Source organism: Giraffa tippelskirchi, chromosome 12 (genome assembly GCF_054371585.1).
Source record: "Giraffa tippelskirchi isolate mGirTip1 chromosome 12, T2T-mGirTip1v1.2.pri, whole genome shotgun sequence".
In the NCBI taxonomy this organism is placed as follows: Eukaryota; Metazoa; Chordata; class Mammalia; order Artiodactyla; family Giraffidae; genus Giraffa; species Giraffa tippelskirchi.
Window position 1 is genome coordinate 143,889,727 of NC_137286.1, and position 20,239 is coordinate 143,909,965.

The window sequence follows — 20,239 nt, forward strand, 5'->3', positions numbered from 1 at the left end:
ATGAATATAGATATATAATAAAGTCAATAGATTATATCTATATATGTCTTGAATATAAATCAGTGTACTTAATGTATATGTATATACGTACACATTGTTTTCTTTAGCATTTAAAATTAAATTTCTCATAATAATTGCTAATCAAAGATCATACACAGAAGTAGTTGGGGGTTTGTATTTTCAAGTGCAACATGAACTGATTTTCCCAAATATGTGTAAGTGAAAGTTGTTCTGTCATGTCCGACTCTTTTGCGATCCCATGGACTGTAGCTTGCCAGACTCCTTTATCCATGGAATTGTCCAGGCCAGAATGTTGGAGTGGGTAGCTGTTCCCTTCTCCAGGAGATCTTCCCAACCCAGAGATCGAACCCAAGTCTCCCACATTGCAGGTGGATTCTTTACCATCTGAGCCACCAGGGAAGCCTGTAAAGGGCTTAATATGTAAAGGTCTTACATATATTGAAAGTTCATAACAATTTAATTGGAGTTAGGAGAACAATTCGAAACTGCTTGTGTTCTGCAATAGGCAATGTCATGAATTCCTTGTTTGTGTCTCACTGAGCCCTAAAGCCATGAGCTCATAAAAACCTCTATAAATCACCATGGCTGCTTCCAGAATCTTATGTGAATCAAGGTCACACATTGCCTTTACTCGGGAGGTCTAGGAAGATGTGTGCACACGTCAGTCACATTGAGCCCAGTGGAAGCTGGACCGTAATTATATTCAGTGGTCCCCAGGAGCCCCCAGAAGAAGGCTCCCTGAAAATACTCACAGAAATCCACCCTAAAGCTTAACCTAGCACTTCAAAAACCAAATGCCTTTAACACTTTTTGTCCTTCTCCATTCACATGTTTCACTGAAAACATAAAACATGAAGTTTAGGCATTGATGAGGAAACACAATTCTCTTTCTTACCCATTAAAATAACCGCTAACAATTCAACAATGTAGAATTAAACAATGTATGTATATTTCTTAGCAGCCAGGAGGGAAGGAAAGGTTGATCTTATTCTCTTTGAATTTTTCTAGCAGATTTTGACCTTCCATATATTACTTCCATGGTGACTTAAATGGTTAAGAATCTTCCTGAAACACAGGAGACCTGATTTTGATCTCTGGGTAGGGTGATTCCACCCCAGTACTCTTCTTGGAGAATCCCATGGACAGAGGAGCCTGGAAGGCTATAGTCCATGGGGTCGCAAAGAGTCAGACACTACTGAGTGACTTTCACTTTCACTTTTTCATATCACCCTTCATCAGTGTAAGCAAGAATAATTATTTTCAAACAAAGTCTATCTCCATTAAAGTTCTCACTACTTGGGAGAAGGCAAGATGTATATTTTTTTTCAAGCTCCAAGCTATTTCAAGTGAATGGAAATTAAATTTGAAGTAATTTAGATATTGCATGTTTATTCGCAGCCTACCATGTTCCAGCTGCTTACACAAATTCGTGTGGCTCATCATGAAAAAAAAAATTGAGCAAATTCAGACCTGAAAAAATAAACTTATGAAAGCAAGTTGAAACTGGGGAAAAGTTAGACATTAGGTGCTAGATGTGGGTTTGTTAGGTGTGGGCTGGAATCTTGACTCTCTGCTTCCTACAGATTGAAGCTAAAGAGAAACATACATACATGACTCATAATATCCAATGGGAGCAAAACACAGTTTGTTCTGGAGAACAAAAGCTATTGCTGTTCATTTTTTTTTTCAGGTAAGCAATCTTCCCCATGCCCTTCCCTGGTGCTCAGATGGTAAAGAATCTGCCTGCCATGTGGGAGACCTGGGACCAATTCCCGGGTCAGGAAGATCCCCTGGAGAAGAGAACGGCAACCCATTCCAGTATTCTTGGCTGGAGGATCCCATGGACAAAGGTACAGTCCATGGGGTCACAAAGTGTCGGACACCACTGAACAACTAACATTTTCTTCAGAAAAATAAAACAAAGATATGGATATGAGTGTAGATGTGGTTATGTGTATACATTCAACATAGCCGGTGTCCACAAAAATATTAGTCATAGAAACAATATAACTGGGAATGCAAAATGATGCAGCAGATATGGAAACTAGTACGGCTATTCCTCAAGAAATTTAACATTGAATTACCATATGAGCCAGCAATTCCACTTCTGGATACAGAACCAAAATAAGTTTAGACAGGGACTCATCACAGCTATATTCACAAAAACCAAAAGGTAGAAGCAGCCTAAGTGTCAATAGATAAATGGATAGAATATGTTTTATGCACACAATGGAATGTAATCCAGCCTTCAGAAGGAAGGTGACTCTGACATATGTTATATAATGGATGAACGCTGAAGACATTATGCTAAGGGAAATAAGCCAGACATAAGAATTCACGTACTGTATGACTCCTCTTATGTGACGTACCTAAAAGAGTCAAATGCATAGGGCTAGAAAGCAGACCAGTAGAACGGTGGCTGCCAGGCCCTGGGAGCAGGGCTGTGCGCTCAGTGGCTTCAGCCATGTCTGACTTCAGTCATGTTGAGACCCTATGGACTGTAGCCCGCCAGACTCCTCTGTCCATGGGATTCTCCAAGCAAGAATACTGGAGTGGGTTGCCATGCCCTCCTCCAGGGGATCTTCCCCACCCAGGGATTGAGCTCAAGTGTCTTATGTCTCCTGCCTTGGCAGGTGGGTTCCTTACTACCAGTGCCTCCTGGGAAGCCCCATAATATGTATATTTTACCAAAAGAAAAGAAACAATGAATTTGCAATGCTGTTTCTGATGACATCCCTAAGGTTTAAACAAATGGTATAATGTTCAAAATGTCACTCACTGGAAATATCTCTATAACATAATGTGATCTACCTATTATTATAATAAAGTGGTAAAATTTAGTATAAAAAATAAATTATAATAAAGTATAATAAAGTGGTAAAATTTGGATGTTAGTTGTTTTCAAGTTTGTAGGTGAATTTATGTCCTAGTGTGTTTATTGCTTATTGAAGTAGTTTTTAAAGAATGCGTGTCTGAGCTCCATTGTGTGGGGGCAGAGGCACCTCAGTGACATACCAGAATACTGCGGAAAAACTGAAAGATTGATTTATTTTTCTAGGTATCATGGTTGCATCATCTTGAGGCTTTTAGCATCAAAAATATCAATATAGATAAAAAAGTCCAAGTTCATTCTTTAGTAAGTTAGCAGAAATGACATCCTTGGACCATCATGTACCAACTGTCATCCAAAAGCAACTTTGAAGTTTAAGGGTATCGTATCAGATTTCTAGCTGAATCACAAAGCCAAGACCCCTTTTAATTTAATAGAAAAACTTTCCATGAAGAAACTGAAAGGTAACGGCTCATTCACGATCTATACAACTCTTTGATTCGAGCAAAGGGAAGACATTTTTCTCTCCAAAGCACTAAAACTTGGATGGCCTGAAATACAGAGATGGCTTCAAAGCTGTAGCAGCATCTTTTAAGTAATAAGTAACAGTCCGCCATAACAAAGTGAAAGAAACAAACAGAAAACAGAGGAAACTTCATATGTAACCTCTCATGTCCCCCAAATAGAAGAAAACCAAAGCTACACTTCAGGACTGATTGATAACTTGAGCCACTTTCTTATGCATGTGCTTTGATGAATGTTATGGATCCTAAAAATTGTCCAAGAGATTAGGTAAAATGTTCCCCCAGCAAACAGAATGTAATTCTTCCCCTAAGTCACAATAGAACCTAAAAGGTTCTGTGATTCTGGAACACCAATTTCTCCTAACCCCTTTTCTTGGGACCCTGTGTCATCTGCCATGCGGTAAACCCCATCGTCCTGATAAGGCAACTATATCGCATGATTTTCAATAACTCTTCAATGTAAATTGTATACTAAAATACTCTCATTTCTTCATTAGTTTTCTCTTGATCCCATAATAGATTTTAGGAAACTGTTAAGATTATTCCTACAAATTGCTCCCTACTCATCCCGTGAGATGTATATGTACATGATTAGTATAACCAGTAGTTATAGTTGACAGTGGAACTCAATTTTCCATCCATATCTAGACCCCAATCTGTGGTACCTGCCATGGGAGGCAGATACTTTTGGTCTGTTAGGTATGACCTACTCATTAGACATCCTGGTGTCCATCCACTTGCTTCTAGACTTGCGGAAACATTCATAAGTAATACAGAGGCATTGTCTTCAAAGGACAGGAGCCTGTGAAGGGGCTCTGAGCTTGGAATGTATCATATACTTGACAACAGTTTCTTTTCTTCATACAAGCTTACCATCACATGAGCTGTCTCTTTTAATATAAAAGCCTTCCACTTATGAATGCCTTGGCTCTGATAAATGTATGCTATGGTGTTACTCCCCTACCTGTTCATCCAGGGTGTGGTGTTTTACTTCTGCATTTCAGAATAGGGCTGTGGAATGAAAAGTATCCCTTAATACTGGATAATAGTATTATTTCACACAAGCAACATTAATACTGATTAGTCACAGTGTCTTAAAAGCAATGTCAATATTTGCACTGGTGTAAATAAACTCTCTTTATTGGTGCACCAGAGTACCACTCCCATCCACTAAAGCTTTGGTTACAATTACTGCTTCCAATGTAGGTCGAGTTTCCCACATTACCACACTTCCTATTCCAGGATGCAAGCTGATTAGCTGAGGTAATTTTCCAAATTTTATTACAGCCAAAAAATACTTCTTTTTGATCATCACATGATCAGCTTCCTTCTTCTGCCCTCTTTTGATATAATACTAGCACTGGAGTTACAGGTTTATTAAGAAGAGAAAGTGAGGGAAATTTTCCCTAAGTTTTTATATTCATATTGCCAGGTGAGGTTAGCCCCAGATGTCTGCTGTTTTAGTTTGTGTACCTGATATGCTAGGTAATAGCAATTCAGAACTCAGGGCCTCTAGAGTCCCAAAGGAAGGTGATCTGACCATCTCTTCTGACTGGACTGCAAACACTCCCAAGTGTTTTTGTTGTTGTTCAGTCACTGTGTCCAACTCTTTGCAACCCCATGGACAGCAACATGCTTTGTCCTCCACTACTCCCAGGATTTGCTCAAAATCCTGTCTGTTGAGTCAGTGATGCTATCTAACCATCTCATTCTCTGCCTTTCCCTTCTCCTCACCCCCACCCCACCCCCCCCAGCTGCCAGGAGGGAAAAACCCTTTCAATATTTGGGTCTTGGACTTCCAGGCTGCAAAATAGAGACAACAAAGTTTTGTTGTTTAAGCTACTCAGTTTGTGGTACTTTGTTAAGACCACCCCCGCAAAGTAATACAATCTCCACGTGTTGTCATCTCAGCCATGTGATTTTCAGATGGCATGCTTGTCTATGGCTGATTACATTCTCATAAAGAGATGTAATAGTCTGCACCCAACTCTAGTTTATACTGCTTATATTCCTCCTTTTATTAAGCTATTGTGTTCTCCAAGACCCTTATCACTGCATGACCTACTACTGTTCTTTAATATTTGCCTACAGAAGGAAAACTTCATGTTTCAAGGTAAAATTGAAGGGATGATATTTGGGCTTCCCTGTTAAATGTTTACCTGTTTTATAAAAAACAAGGATGGGGTACAGATGTATTAAATCTTCTTGGATAAGATTTATGAAACCTGCAAATTTTGCTTATTGCTGAAATAATACAAAACACTACACTTAACAGTTAGATTTTGCCATGCTTTTTACCCATGATGGATTTATATTTTTAAGTTCTTGACATGATATAAATTTCTTTTAAGGAAAAATATAAGTTTCAGGTTGATTCCAATAATATGTATACTCCTTAGATTGTCCAGCTTTTTCTTTTTTTCTGACTAGTGATGTTATCCACTTTGCAAAGTATTCAGTAATGTGAGGAAACATAATTTCTCTGTGGTTAAAAAAGTAGTTAGTAGGGAGTTCACTGGCAGGCCAGTGGTTAGAACTCAGTGCTTTCGCTGCTGAGGAACCAAAGGACTGAATCCCAACCAGAGTTTGCTCAAACTCATGTCTATTGAGTCAATGATGCCATTCAACCATCTCATCCTCTGTGGCCTCCTTCTCCTACTGCCCTAAATCTTTCCTAGCATCAGGGTCTTTTCCAATGAGTTGGCTATTTGAATCAGATGGCAAAAGTATTGGAGCTTCACTGGTAGGCAATTATTTTTCACTGTGCTTCCTGGAAGCTTCATAAACATATATACATATATAAGAATACATATTTATACATATATATATATGTATTCTATAAAATTATTGTTAGCAGCGATATCCCTCTGCTAATTAAGAAAAGTTCTTAAAAGCTTTGGATATCATATGGTTTCTCCAACCAATATTATTTAGTTAAAAAAACTTGCTTTTTAAAAAATTTAACTTTCCTCTTAAAGAATCTTACTGTCATAACTGATGTGAACCCATGCAAACACAGTCTTAAGCTTTTAACTTTGCATAATTATACTGTCGAGCTCCACATGGCTTAATTGCAATTATGACATGTTCTGGAAATACTTATAACGGTTTGTGTAACCAAACAATTTACATTGGAATTTTTTTCCAGAAGCAGATATGTTTAATTCATTTATCAAAACAGTTCAATTAAGTTTTTTCCCGCAACAATTTTTTGTTTAAAGTTTTATTTAGAAAGTTTCCTAGAAAAATAATGTTTCCAGTGAAACATATTTACTTAGCATGAAGAATTTAAGTAATGTTAAACATGATAGATCAAATTGCCAACATCCATTGGATCATAGAAAAGAAAGATAATTCCAGAAAAAACATCTACTTCTACTTCGATGACTATGCTAAGGCCTTTGACTGTGTGGATCACAACAAACTGGAAAATTCTTCAAGGGATGGGAATACCAGACCACCTTACCTGCCTCCTGAGAAATCTATATGCAGTTAAAACTGGACATGGAACAACATACTGGTTCCAAATTGTGAAAAGAATACGTCAAGGCTGTATATTGTCACCCTGCTTATTTAACTTATATGCAGAGTACATCATGAGAAACTCTGGGCTGGAGGAAGCACAAGCTGGAATCAAGATTGCCAGGAGAAATATCAATAACCTCAGATATGCAGTTGACACCACCCTTATGGCAGAAAGTGAAGAGGAACTAAAGAGCCTCTTGATGAAAGTGAATGAGGAGAGTGAAAATTCACATTCAAAAAACTAAGATCATGACATCTGGTCCCATCACTTCATGGCAAGTACATGGGGAAACAATGGAAACGGTGACAGACTTTATTTCTTGGACTCCAAAATCTCTGCAGATGGTGACTGTAACCATGAAATTATAAGATACTTGCTCTTTGGAAGAAAAGCTATGACCAACCTAGACAGCATATTAAAAAGGAGGGACATTACTGTGCCAACAAAGTCAAAGCTATGGTTTTTCCAGTAGTCATGTATGAATGTGAGAGTTAGACCATAAAGAAAGCTGAGTGCTGAAGAATTGATGCTTCTGAACTGTGGTGTTGGAGAAGACTCCTGAGAGTCCGTTGGATTGCAAGGAGATCAAACCAGTCCATCCTAAAGGAGATCAGTTCTGAATATTCACTGGAAGGACTAATGGTGAAGCTGAAGCTCCAATACGTTGTCCACCCGATGCAAAGAACTGACTCATTGGAAAAGACCCTGATGCTGGGAAAGATTGAAGGCAGGAGGAGATGGGGACGACAGAGAGTGAGATGGTTGGATGGCATCACCGACTCAACCGACATGAGTTTGAGCAAGCTCTGGGGTTTGGTGATGGACAGGGAAGCCTGGCATGTTGCAGTCCATCAGGTGGCAGAGTTGGACTGACCTGAAACACTGTAGAAGATAAAGAAGGAAAACAAAAACTTCCTAATGTCTCCACCAGAATTATAGAGGTTAACATTAGTTGCACGTGATTCTAAAGATATTTATATAAATATATAGCAATATATAAAATTGACAAAGTTGACAAAAGACACTTAAGATTATACTGTAAATGTTAGCATATCATACATGGTTTTAAAAATATTGAATTGTGCTGTTAATTTTTCTTGAAATAGATATAAACATAAAAGCAAAGTATAAAAATTACTGACATATAAGGTTTCTGGCATGAATTATTGTTTCTGATGTTAAGCTAATTTTTTAAAGACATCAAAAGTTTAGGATTGTTAAAAAAAATTTTAATTGAGAAAACAAGATTAAGTTTGTTGTGGTGTTTATTATTCTCTCATCTTTGTATTAAGCTTTCCGCCAATTAAAAACATCAGTATTCATATATTCCATTTCATCCCCATATTTCAAAACCGTCCATTATACCATATCTCAGTTCTCCAGATCTGTAACACTGTTATTCAATTCAGTAATAATAGTTCTGGTGGTTATTTCATATTACTTTATATTTAACTGATGGAACACCATGTATGATTTTTTTCTCAGTTCCTGACTTGTTTTTATTTAACTTTTCTTTGACCAGATTTCACTGATAAGAATTCTTTTTCTTGTTGCCAAATTTGTTCAAATTGGATGATGATAAGTGCCTCTATGCATGATGAACTTGGCAGAATATTAAGTTCTTGTTTCACAGCTACTTTTGCAGATCTGGGAGGGAATACCATCCTTTTGGAGTTGGTGATGGACAGGGAGGCCTGGTGTGCTGCGATTCATGGGGTCGCAAAGAGTTGGACACGACTGAGCGACTGAACTGACTGACCATCTGAACTGACTGACCATCCCTTTGCTGTCCATTCTGTCTGAGGCAGCTTGGTTTCTCTGCCCTTTAGATGTTTTATCATTACTAACTTGGTGTGAAAAGAGCTATGAAAAAATGAGAAGCAAATATTTACACTTTAGATCTTAGAGTACATATAATTGTCTCAATAATTATATCTGTGGTGTAATTTCCACTTGCCTGATAATAGGTCAAAATCAATTTAAAGCTTGTATTTTTAGAAGTTTCTACTACACTTTCTTTTTTATCAGGAAATTTGCATGTCTTAAAATTTTTTCTACTCGATTTTTTTATTTCCTTCAAGGTGCTATTAATTTTACTTTTGTTGTTTCAATTTTGCTGATGCATATATCGATTTGTTGCTTTTTTTTTCCCTTTCAACATCATTTCCTGTCCTTTTTCCTTGATCCCTGTATAAATAGGTCCTTACACTATCAACACTGTCAGCATCACATATTTATAAACATCTTGAGTTTATTAGCCTGGGACCACCATATAAGTATGTATTACTTTTTTTCGTATATCCAATAGTTTCCTGTTGCTTGTGACATACAACACATTTTGTAAAATATTACTGACTCATCAATATCTGATTTTATAAGAAATGTTTGTTTGTGGATTGACAGAATATGTAAACAATCTTCCCTTGTTAGCCCTTGTTGTAACCGCAAAATAGCAGGCTTCCCTTTTCATGTAGTTGAGCAGAAGACAGGAAGGAGAAGGTAGTTTGTTTTTTTTTTTAACCCAAATTGACAATGAAGCTAGTAAATTGTATAATTCAAGACTAGTTTTATTTTATAATCTGAATAATTAGTTTGAGGTCTTTGTTACTCAAACCATGAGATGACCTTGAGGATGGAGCTCTGGCTGACGGAGCAGCAAGGCTCGAGAAGCCGTCTGTGCTGCAGTACACTGCCTCAGCGCCTGGACGGCCATCTCCAGACTCGGTTAGTACAATAGAGAAGTGTCTGTCTTGTTTAAACTGATATTAAGTTTTATATTGCGTGTGTGTGTGTGCGTGTGTTAGTCGCTCAGTCATATCTGACTCTGCAGATCCATGGACTGTAGCTCGCCAGGCTCCTCTGTCCATGGACTTCTTTTCCAGGCAAGAATACTGGAGTGGGTAGCCATTCCTTTCTCCAGAAGATTGAACCTAGGTCTCTCACATTGCGGGCAGATTCTTTACTATGTGAGCCACCAGGGAAGCCCTTATATTGCTTATAGCCACATCTAATCCTAAACTATACCTTCTTTAATTTGGATGACATATAGGATTTCTTTTAAATCTTGCATTATCCAGATATTCCACTTATGACATAGGTATACAGCAATTGGGGGGAAAAAATCGAAGTTAAATGAATTTGTTTCTGATTCTTCTCTTAAAACAATCAGTATTTATACTTTTGATCTCAAAAGCCAGAAGCGGTAAGAAATCTTTAATAATGTCGGTATTTTAAATAAGAGAAAAACAATGCCAAAATTAGTGAGGCAATGCCAAAATCTGTTACACTCATATTAGAAAATATGACAAATGAGCACATTAAAGTCACATGTCAGACAATGATGATTGCAGGCTTCTTTGTAAAGATAATAAAATGTAGTGTTATGGGTACTGAGCTAATTAAAAAATCAAACAGATTTTTTAAAAAGCTTTCCTCTTATCATAATTTATTGTTTTAGTATGTAGGCTTTAACAATATTTTAAACCCTTTAACAATTCCTTCCAATGCATTTTAACAGTCATAAATTAAACAATTTGCATCATTCCCACATGGTTGAAACATGTTGGTGAATTGGCCATGCAACAGACTATTTTGTCACACTGCAAAATTGATTAGATTCAAGGACACTCCATTTGCATAGATAGAATAACCTTCCCCTATTTCAGTAAAAAAAAAAAAATCTTGCACATGCAAGTACGTCTTCACTAATCAGTTGATTTTAGGTGAAATCTCTTTGCTTCCTATAATCACTTGTATATGTATTTTTAGTTTAGCTTTTTAAAAAAGTTATGTAAATTTCCTCTGATATTTTTGAGCCCTTCCGAGATACATACTTTTCAGATGACTCATGTTGCCGTTGAAGTCAGCATCTGCTCGAATTACCAGGAGGGCATCAAGTAAAAAGTGAGCACGCGTGCATCTTTAAGACATTAGACATGACCAGCTGTTTCATATTCTCAGATCCCTTTCAATAATAAGAGGCTCTCATGCAGCTTCCAGGTAAGGGAGTTTGGAGAGGCAAAGGAGGAATAAGAAGTTGGACATGCCCACAAGAAACTACAGTACCACTGCTCAGCAGTCTTGCATTCTCTAAGACTTGCTGGTGGCTGTTACCCCAGCAGGTGGGCATGCCTTAGGCCAAGATCTATGTCTAGAAAGACAAAACAATCTACAGGCTCTGTTCAAATACCCTTAAGAACATAAAATATTTAGGTGCTCAATGTAATGCAATTTTAAATATAAAAAATCAGGCGCCTCTCCTCTGTTCAGGCTGTATTATAAATCATCTTGAATCAGCATAGAAGAAATCCTGTTGTGCTGCAAAAGAAAGCTGTTACACTTTTCTCCTTTCATAGTTGGCAATTAGGATAATGAATTAAACTCTTCGTATAATACCCCTCCCAGCATCACTTGCTAAAGCATTCTCTAAAATGGTCTATTATTCATTCACTCCCAAAAGACACAAGATCTTTATGGTCCTTGCTTTAAACAAAAACTTACAGCAAATGGGCTTCCCTGATGGCTCAGCTGGTAAAGAATCCGCCCACAATGTGGGAGATTTGAGTTCGATCCCTGGGTTAGGAAGATCCTCTGGAGAAGGGAACGGCTACCCACTCCAGTATTCTGGCCTGGCACTCTCAAAACAACAATAATAAATTTGGGCTTCGCTGATAGTTCCGTTGGTAAAGAATCTGCCTGCAATGCAGGAGACCCAGGTTTGATTCCTGGGCCAGGAAGATCCATTGGAAAAGGGATAGGCTACCCACTCCTGTATTCTGGCCTGGAAAATTCCATGGACTGTATAGTCCATGGGGTTGCAAAGAGTTGGACACGACTGAGCAACTTGCACTTTCAGTTTACAGCAAACACCAACTAGTGTAATAGACCCAATCAATATTCCTAAATTAAAGTGAGTCTTCATTTTCTGACTTGGTTACAGATCGAGATGAAGGGGTCCAGGTTCTGTGCCCTACACTCTGTAGCATTCAGAGTGGACTTGGCTATTTGATCCAAGGCAGACACTTGGTTCCAATAAAGATGATCAGATTCTGGTGCCCAGTTATCTGAAACTTGGGATTGGGGCGACTCAAAGCCTGGAGTCACTTACGTTGAACCTCAGCAAAGGTAGAGTTTCCAAGGCAAAATAAAAAAACCTGATTTTCTAGTGTCATCCTGGTTTCTTACCTAGTCCCTGAATTCACTGCTAAATTTTTATTTTAATTCCAAGAATTGCTACAGTATCCATCCCCCTCAAAATAGTAAGAGTCAATTTCTGTTGCTTGCAATCAAGAAAACATTACTAATACGTAAAGCAGTATACGGCCTTACTATTATTTTGTACCACTGTATCACTAGTGCCTGGTTTGGTATAGAATCCATATTTCATAAAATTCTTTATATTTCAAATACATGTCATCCTAGCTGAAAAAACTCCATTACCTAGACAAATATTTTGATTATTTAAAATTGTGCTCAATCATGTCCAATGCTTTTGCAGTCCCATGGACTATGGCCCACCAAGCTCCTCTGTGTGGGGGGCTTCCCAGGCAAGAATCCTGAAATGGGTTGTCAGTTCCTACTCCCGGGGATCTTCCCAAATCAGGGATCAAACCCATGTCTCTTGTGTCTCCTCTGTTGGCAGGAAGATTCTTTAGTTCTAGTGTTAACTAGTAAGCCCCTTGTTTAAGATTACTCTTTTTAAATTTCCAGAGTCCCTTTTTAAAATATTATGCATGGAAGGAAATTCAGAATTTATGGGCTATGAATTACAAGGGGTAAGTTGGCAAGAAAAAAAAAAAAGTCATACAGGTTCATATAAAGCAGTTAAACTCAAGAGATATTGGGGGGAAAAAATGGATGTATTTGAAGCTGGAATTATAAACATTATCAGGTTTTATTTACCAGTGGGGAAGGGTGAGAGAGAGAGCAATGGAGAAAGCGAGACAGGATGAGGATCTGTTGTGATTGTTAAGCTGAGAAAAAACAGTGGCTGCGAGGGCGGGTATTAGTAGTATAAACTGTAGGGGGTAATCAGATTTGAGAAAAAGTTGTTCAGCTGAATGTGAAGGACTTGACACTTGATTACCTGCTGGCTGTGGGGCAGGGCCTCATGAGGATGTGAGAAGTGGATTATTCCATGGGGTTCTTGCTTGCACAGTTGCAAGTTACCATGGTCAAAAATGGAGGGAATAGCAATCTGGAGAGAGGGGTCAAGGAGTTGAGATGAAGAACTAAGTTTCAGATGTATTTAATTGGAAGGACTTGCAAGACCTAGAGTTGACGATGATCAGGACGAAGAATAATGTGGGGATGAAGGTACCAGCTTGCAGATGATCTCCTTGCAATTCCTACTCCATCCATTCTGAGTATCCTTCCATTCATAATCTTTGAGGAAGAGATGCTTGACGTGTAAAGAGAGCAATTTTATATATCACAGGTGCTCTACTTAGAAATGATGGCTTAAGTTTTGAAAGTGGATGTTACCACTTGTGGAGAAAATGTGGAAACTGAGAAGAGATGACCTTAAACAGAATACTGTGAACTGTGAGACTCATGATGCAGAAGGAGCAAGGTGGTAAGAGCAACGGCCTGGTAAGAAAAACTCTAGAGTGAGGCAAAGGGAACAGAGGAAGTCAAGGTAGTAAGTCTAGAAAATTCTTTCACGTTTGTCACTGGGAGAGAAAGGAGGAGAAAGTGTTCAAGGCTGAAAGAGAAACCAGTGCCAACCAAAGAGTTTATTTAGTTAGGAGAAAGGAGAGCCTAATTAAGTGCTGAGGTAGGAGACAAAGCTGTCTATTTATGATGGAAAGGAGGCTAGGGCAGAGGTGAGCATGAGGGCTTCCTGGATGGATGTCTCAGTGGAAAATAATCCTCCTTCGAAGAAGGAGCTGGGAGAGATGCAGGTTTGATCCCTGGGTTGGAAATATCCCCTGGAGCAGGGCGTGGCTACCCACTCCAGTCTTCTTGCCTGGAGAATCCCATGGACAGAGAGACCTGGTGGGCTACAGCCCATAAGGTCGAAAAGAGTCCGACATGACTGAGCCACTGAACACACACGCTCTTGCTCATGGGAACTGAGATCTTGTAAATAATCACTCTCCGCTTTGTGAGACAATGGGTTGAATATCTGTTGAGGGATTGGGGTAGGGGTGGGATTGGAGGTTTCATCTGTGTTTGGTGATTTCAATTCTACCTGGACTGCTCTCTACCTGGTCCTGTGTTTTTCTCAGGGATGCTTCTAAGCCAAGTTTGGTTAGTGAAACTGAAAGTCACTCAGTCATGTACAATTCTTTTCGACCCCATGGACTATATAATCCATGGAATTCTCCAGGCCAGAATATTGGAGTGGGTAGCCATTCTCTTCTCCAGGGGACCTTCCCAACCCAGGGATTGAACCCATGTCTCCTGCATTGCAGGTGGATTCTTTACCAGCTGAGCTACTAGGGAAGCCCAAGAATACTGGAGTGTGTAACCTATACTCCAGTAATTCTTGGGCTTTCCTATGGAAGAAAGGAGAAGGGAATGGAAACCCACTCCAGTATTCTTGCCTGGAGAATCCCATGAACAGAGGAGCCTGGCGGGCTACAGTCCATGAGGTTGCAAAGAGTCGGACACAACCGAAAGAGTAACACACACACAAGGTAGAATTACAGATATGGGATAAGAGCATCTCATAAAGGCCCTAAAGTGCTGACTCGCCCTGATGCTGGGAAGGACTGAGGACAGGAGGAGAAGGGGGTGCCATGAGATGGGTGAATAACATCACCGACTCAATGGACATGAGTTTGAGCAAACCCCTGGAAATAGTGAAGGGCAGGGAAGCGTGCTGCACTCCATGGGATCACAAAGAGTCAGACACAACTTAGCAACTAAACAACAACAAAGTGATTGGAGAACTAATGGTGGGGGACAAATGAGATAAGGCATTAAACTCTGTTTGACGCATCACCTTATATGTTATTCTTCAATCATGTTCTTGGAAACCCCATGTAAACTCATAAACATAGGGTTTGTTTGTTTGATTTTTGCTTTTTGTGTACATGTGCTCAGTTGTGTCCAACTCTCTGTGGCCTTATGGGCTGTAGTCTGCCAGGCTCCCCTGTCCAGAGGGTTCTCTGAGTGATCTTCCCAACCCAGGGATCTAACCCACATCTCCTGCGTCTCCTACCTTGTCAAGTGGATTCTTTACCACTGAGCCCCCAGGGATACGCCAATAAAAATTCACTTAACACAAAGAAAGAATGAAAGAAAATGATCTCTGCCTTCAAAGTTCCATTCCTTCCAATTCATTTCATCTCTCTTCCTTCCTGGTCGGTACATTGACTCTGAGAGCCTCTTTTACTGGAAGCAGTTAACATTTCTTTTCAGTTTTTATTTTCAACCTGCTGAGCAAACCTAGTTCTGTAGCTTGTCTGTTCTGGGACTCAGGTTCTCTCACCCCAGGTCTATGTACTGTGATTTTTCAAATGCCTCTTTCACAGTCTGGTTGGTCACACTTGGGACATTTACAGATTTCAGAATTTCTTCTGCCTCACCAATTCTGTGTAATCCGAATCCAACAAAAGTTTCTTTACTTAAAAAAGCTTGAAACACATTAGTAAAAGGGTATGTTTGATGAAGATGTTGGTATTTTACATAGCTCAAATAATTTTTTTCTAGTGAAAAGGTAAAAAAAAGAAGTAGCGTTGAATAGATGAGGCAGGAAGAAAGGAGGCACTCAAGTAGGGACTGATCGTTCTAAGAAGGGAGGTTTCTTCATTTTTATAAAATTTTATAAATCTGTACCCAGTCAAGCTACCGAATTGCTTTTTCTCTGCTTTAACATGTTCACAACACAGTGAGGTTCATAGAAAAAATATCACAGCCTAAAGAGGAAGAGGTGGCATGCTATCCTACTTGTTGTGTTTTGGTTTGTTTTAGGGCAGAAACATAAATGCATGTACTCAACTGATGAAAACTGGTTTTGTGTACCTCATAGAGAACACCTGAATAATGGTAGGGAATATTAAAAAAAATAATAATAACAAAACAGACATAGCATGGCTTGCTTCTGTCAACTGCCTTTCATTTCTTACATTATGGGATTAGATCAAGCAGGCTGACATCAAGACTCCAGTCCCTTTGGGTGTTATGGTTCACACTCAGAACATGCTCTGGTATTCCATGTTAAGACTACTGGCCTTTCCACTGTTTCTTTCTTTCTTTCTTTTTTTTCTTTTCCTTCACTGTTACCTCATGCAGTATCCCTGAGTGAACAATAATGTGCGGTCTTGGAATTTCAATTCCCGGACTAACTCTGCCCTTAAATGCAATCTGTTTTTTATTAGTAATTTAGAGCTAATGTGCTTTGCAGAAAGTGTCACTGTTCTGAGGTTATTCACACCTGGAATGAAATTCTGAAATATCCAAAGAGGGGCACTAATTTTACCAGCCATAAAACTCCTAGACCACAATATTCTACTTCTAATGATGTTCAAAATTCTTCTCTTTTTTCTTTCTCTTTTTCTTTACCTCTTTTTTTCTTTCTTTCCTTCCTTCTTTCCTTATTTTCTTCTTTCTTATTTTTGGAAAACTAAGGATTTCTTCCTGATTAAGTATATTGCCTTGGATATTTATACATTCTGGAGTGAAACTATTGACCATCTAATTCTTAATTGGGTTGAGATTTGGTTTCTGTGTGTACAGACTTACTCTGATAAAAGTTAAACAGAAGTTCTTTTATAAAATAATTACAAGGAAAAATCACCCTCAAGTAATACTGCTTGTCATGGAAATTTCAAGAGAAAAACATATTTGCTAAAATCAAAATTCTAGAACATCTCTCTTGACACTAATTACCTATAAATATATGCATAACCTCAAGCCAAGATGCTAGCTTCAGTTGACCTCTTTCTCTGTATATAGTGACTAAAGATAAATGTGAACACTGTAGTAAATGTAGTTCTCAAGTTCTTGGCTGCAAATTTCAAACAAATAACTAAGACAGCAATATTTGTTACAAATTGTTCAGGCCAAAACTGTAAAAAGAATTTTTGAATGTAGTCACAGTACAGGACTGCTCTGAAATTGGTATCAAGTAGAAACATAAGCATGTTTAATGCAGGATTACTAAGTATTGGAATATACTGAGTTGTTTAACCTAATTACATAGAAAATGAAGATTTTGAAGGGAAAAATGCTAAGATCAGGAATATATTTAAAATATACACAAATATGAAGTATCACTGAATTAATGTGCTAACATAGAAAATATATAAAACAATCACCCTGCTGTCCTTTTAAGGGTTGATGTTGTCTTTAGCAATGCCCTGGTGGCTCAGATGGTAAAGAATATGCCTGCAATGTGGGAAACCTAGATTCAGTCCCCGGTCGGGAAGACCCTCTGGAGAAGAGCATGGCTACTCGTTGCACTATTCTTACCTGGAGTGTTCCATTGACACAGGAGCCTGGCGAGCTACAGTCCATGGGGTCACAAAGAGTTGGACACAGCTGAGTGACTGACACACACACACATTGTCATTATCACCATCACTTGTTATAGACAATTTCCAGGTTACCAGGAAGCATAGTTTCTTGAATTAAACATGGGTTAGGATAAGATGCCAGCAAATTTGGAAAACTCAGCAGTGGCCACAGGACTGGAAAAGGTCAGTTTTCATTCCAATCCCAAAGAAAGGCAATGCCAAAGAATGCTCAAACTACCACACAATTGCACTCATTTCACACACTAGTAGAATAATGCTCAAAATTCTCCAAGCAAGGCTTCAGCAATACCTGAACCGTGAACTTCCAGATGTTCAAGCTGGTTTTAGAAAAGGCAGAGGAATCAGAGATCAAATTGCCAACATCCGCTGGATCATCGAAAAAGCAAGAGCGTTCCAGAAAAATATCTATTTCTGCTTTATTGACTATGCCAAAGCCTTTGACTGTGTGGATCACAATAAACTGTGGAAAATTCTGAAAGAGATGGCCACACCAGACCACATGACCTGCCTCTTGAGAAACCTGTATGCCGGTCAGGAAGCAACAGTTAGAATTGGACATGGAACAACAGACTGGTTCCAAATAGGAAAAGGAGTATGTCAAGGGTGTATATTGTCACCCTGCTTATTTAACTTATATGCAGAGTACATCATGAGAAACGCTGGGCTGAAAGAAACACAAGCTGGAATCAAGATTGCCGGGAGAATATCAATAACCTCAGATATGCAGATGACACCACCCTTATGGCAGAAAGTGAAGAAGAACTAAAGAGCCTCTTGATGAAAGTGAAAGAGGAGAGTGAAAAAGTTGGCTTAAAGCTCAACATTCAGAAAACTAAGATCATGGCATCCGGTCCCATCACTTCACGGCAAATAGATGGAGAAACAGTGGAAACAGTGTCAGACTTTATTTTTTGGGTCTCCAAAATCACTGCAGATGGGATTGCAGCCATGAAATTAAACGATGCTTACTCCTTGGAAGGGAAGTTATGGCCAATCTATATAGCATATTAAAAAGCAGAGACATTCCTTTGCCAACAAATGTCCATCTAGTCAAGGCTATGGTTTTTCCAGTGGTCATGTATGGGTGCAAGAGTTGGACTATAAAGAAAGCTGAGCGCCGCAGAATTGATGCTTTTGAACTGTGGTGTTGGAGAAGACTCTTGAGAGTCCCTAGGACTGCAAGGAGACCCACCCAATCCATCCTAAAGGAGATCTGTCCTGGGTGTTTATTGGAAGGACCGATGTTGAAGCTAAAACTCCAATACTTTGGCCACCTCATGCAAAGAGTTGACTCATTGGAAAAGACCCTGATGCTGGCAAGGATTGGGGGCAGAAGGAGAAGGGGAAGACAGAGGATGAGATGGCTGGATGGCATCACTGACTCTATGGACATGAGTTTGGGTGGACTCCGAGAGCTGGTGATGGACAGGGAGGCCAGGTGTGCTGCCATTCATGGGGTTGCAAAGAGTCAAACACAACTGAGTGACTGAACTGAACTGAACTGATGATAAGATGAAAAAAAAAATGTACAGCAAAACAGTATAGTCTTACGAAAGGATCTTACTGAAAAGTATGCCTATTTCATTTGTCTTAAGCAGTTTACCAAAGCCACCAGCCTAGGGCCACATTAGCAAGCTAACCTATGTTAACCTGGGGACAAATGGACCTGGTTTCCACATCCAGGTTCATTAACTTAATAGCTGTGGAACCTCAGGCAAATGAAGCCATCTCTCTGGGTTCAGTTTTCTAATCTCTCAATTTGTGTAAGTAATAGAAAACTTGAAAGTATTTTGTAAAGATTTTGTAAAACGTGGTGCAGAGTACTCAGTAAGAGCAACAACACAGCTTGTGCTTAGAGAATGGTTTTAGAATATATGTAAACAGAAAGGAGAATGTAGAACACTTTGGCAAAATTAGGCTTGTTCATGCATGCTCAGCTCTGTCTCACTCTGCAATCCTGTGGACTGTAGCCCTCCAGGCTTCTCTGCCCATGGAATTTCCTAGGCAAGAAAACCAGAGTGGGTTGCCATTTCCTATTCTAAGGGATCTTCCTGACCCAGGGATTGAACCTGAGTCTCCTGCATCTCCTGATTTGGCAAGTGGATCCTTTACCACTGAGCCACCAGGGAAGCCCCAAATTAGGCTTACTAAATACTAACTCATTTTAATATTATGCTTTAAGAATTTCCCCTAGCATCCTAAGAAATTATGGCTAAATTAACAAGCAGTGCAGACATTAAGAAAAAATCCCGACACCTTTGTTTAAACAAAAAAAGATAAAATCGTATAGCTTATAATTTCCATACTTCAGTCACTCAATCTTGTCCACCTCTTTGTGACCCCATGGACTGCAGTGTGCCAGGCTTCCCTATCCATCACCACATCCCAGAGTTTACTCAATCTCTTGCCCATTGAGTCGGTGATGCCATTCAACCATCTCATCTTCTGTGTCCTCTTCTCTTCCTGCCTTCACTCTTTCCCAGCATCAGGGTCTTTTCAAATGAGTCAGTTCTTCACATCAGGTGGCCAAAGTACCGGGGTTCCAACTTCAGCATCAGTCCTTCCAGTGAATATTCAGGACTGATTTCCTTTAGGATGGACTGGTTGGATCTCCTTGCAGTCCAAGGGACTCTCGAGAGTCTTCTCCAACACCACAGTTCAAAAGCATCAGTTCCTCGGCCTCAGCTTTCTTTATAGCCCAACTCTCACATCCATACATGACCACTGGAAAAGCCATAGACTTGACTATATGGACCTTTGTGGGCAAAGTAATGTCTGTGCTTTTAAATATGCTGTCTAGGTTGGTCATAACTTTTCTTCCAAGGAGCAAGCGTCTTTTAATTTCATGGTTGCA

General features: G+C 39.2%; 1 long non-coding RNA gene across 1 annotated transcript in view; it reads left to right on the forward strand.

Moving 5' to 3' along the window:
• Positions 1 to 5,400: 5,400 nt before the first annotated feature.
• LOC145528899 (uncharacterized) overlaps positions 5,401 to 20,239 on the forward strand; it is a 53,800-nt gene continuing 38,961 nt past the window's right edge. The window contains exons 1-2 of the long non-coding RNA XR_014070778.1: positions 5,401 to 5,488; positions 9,493 to 9,625. This is a non-coding gene — a long non-coding RNA (uncharacterized LOC145528899). The remainder of the gene's footprint in view (positions 5,489 to 9,492; positions 9,626 to 20,239) is intronic.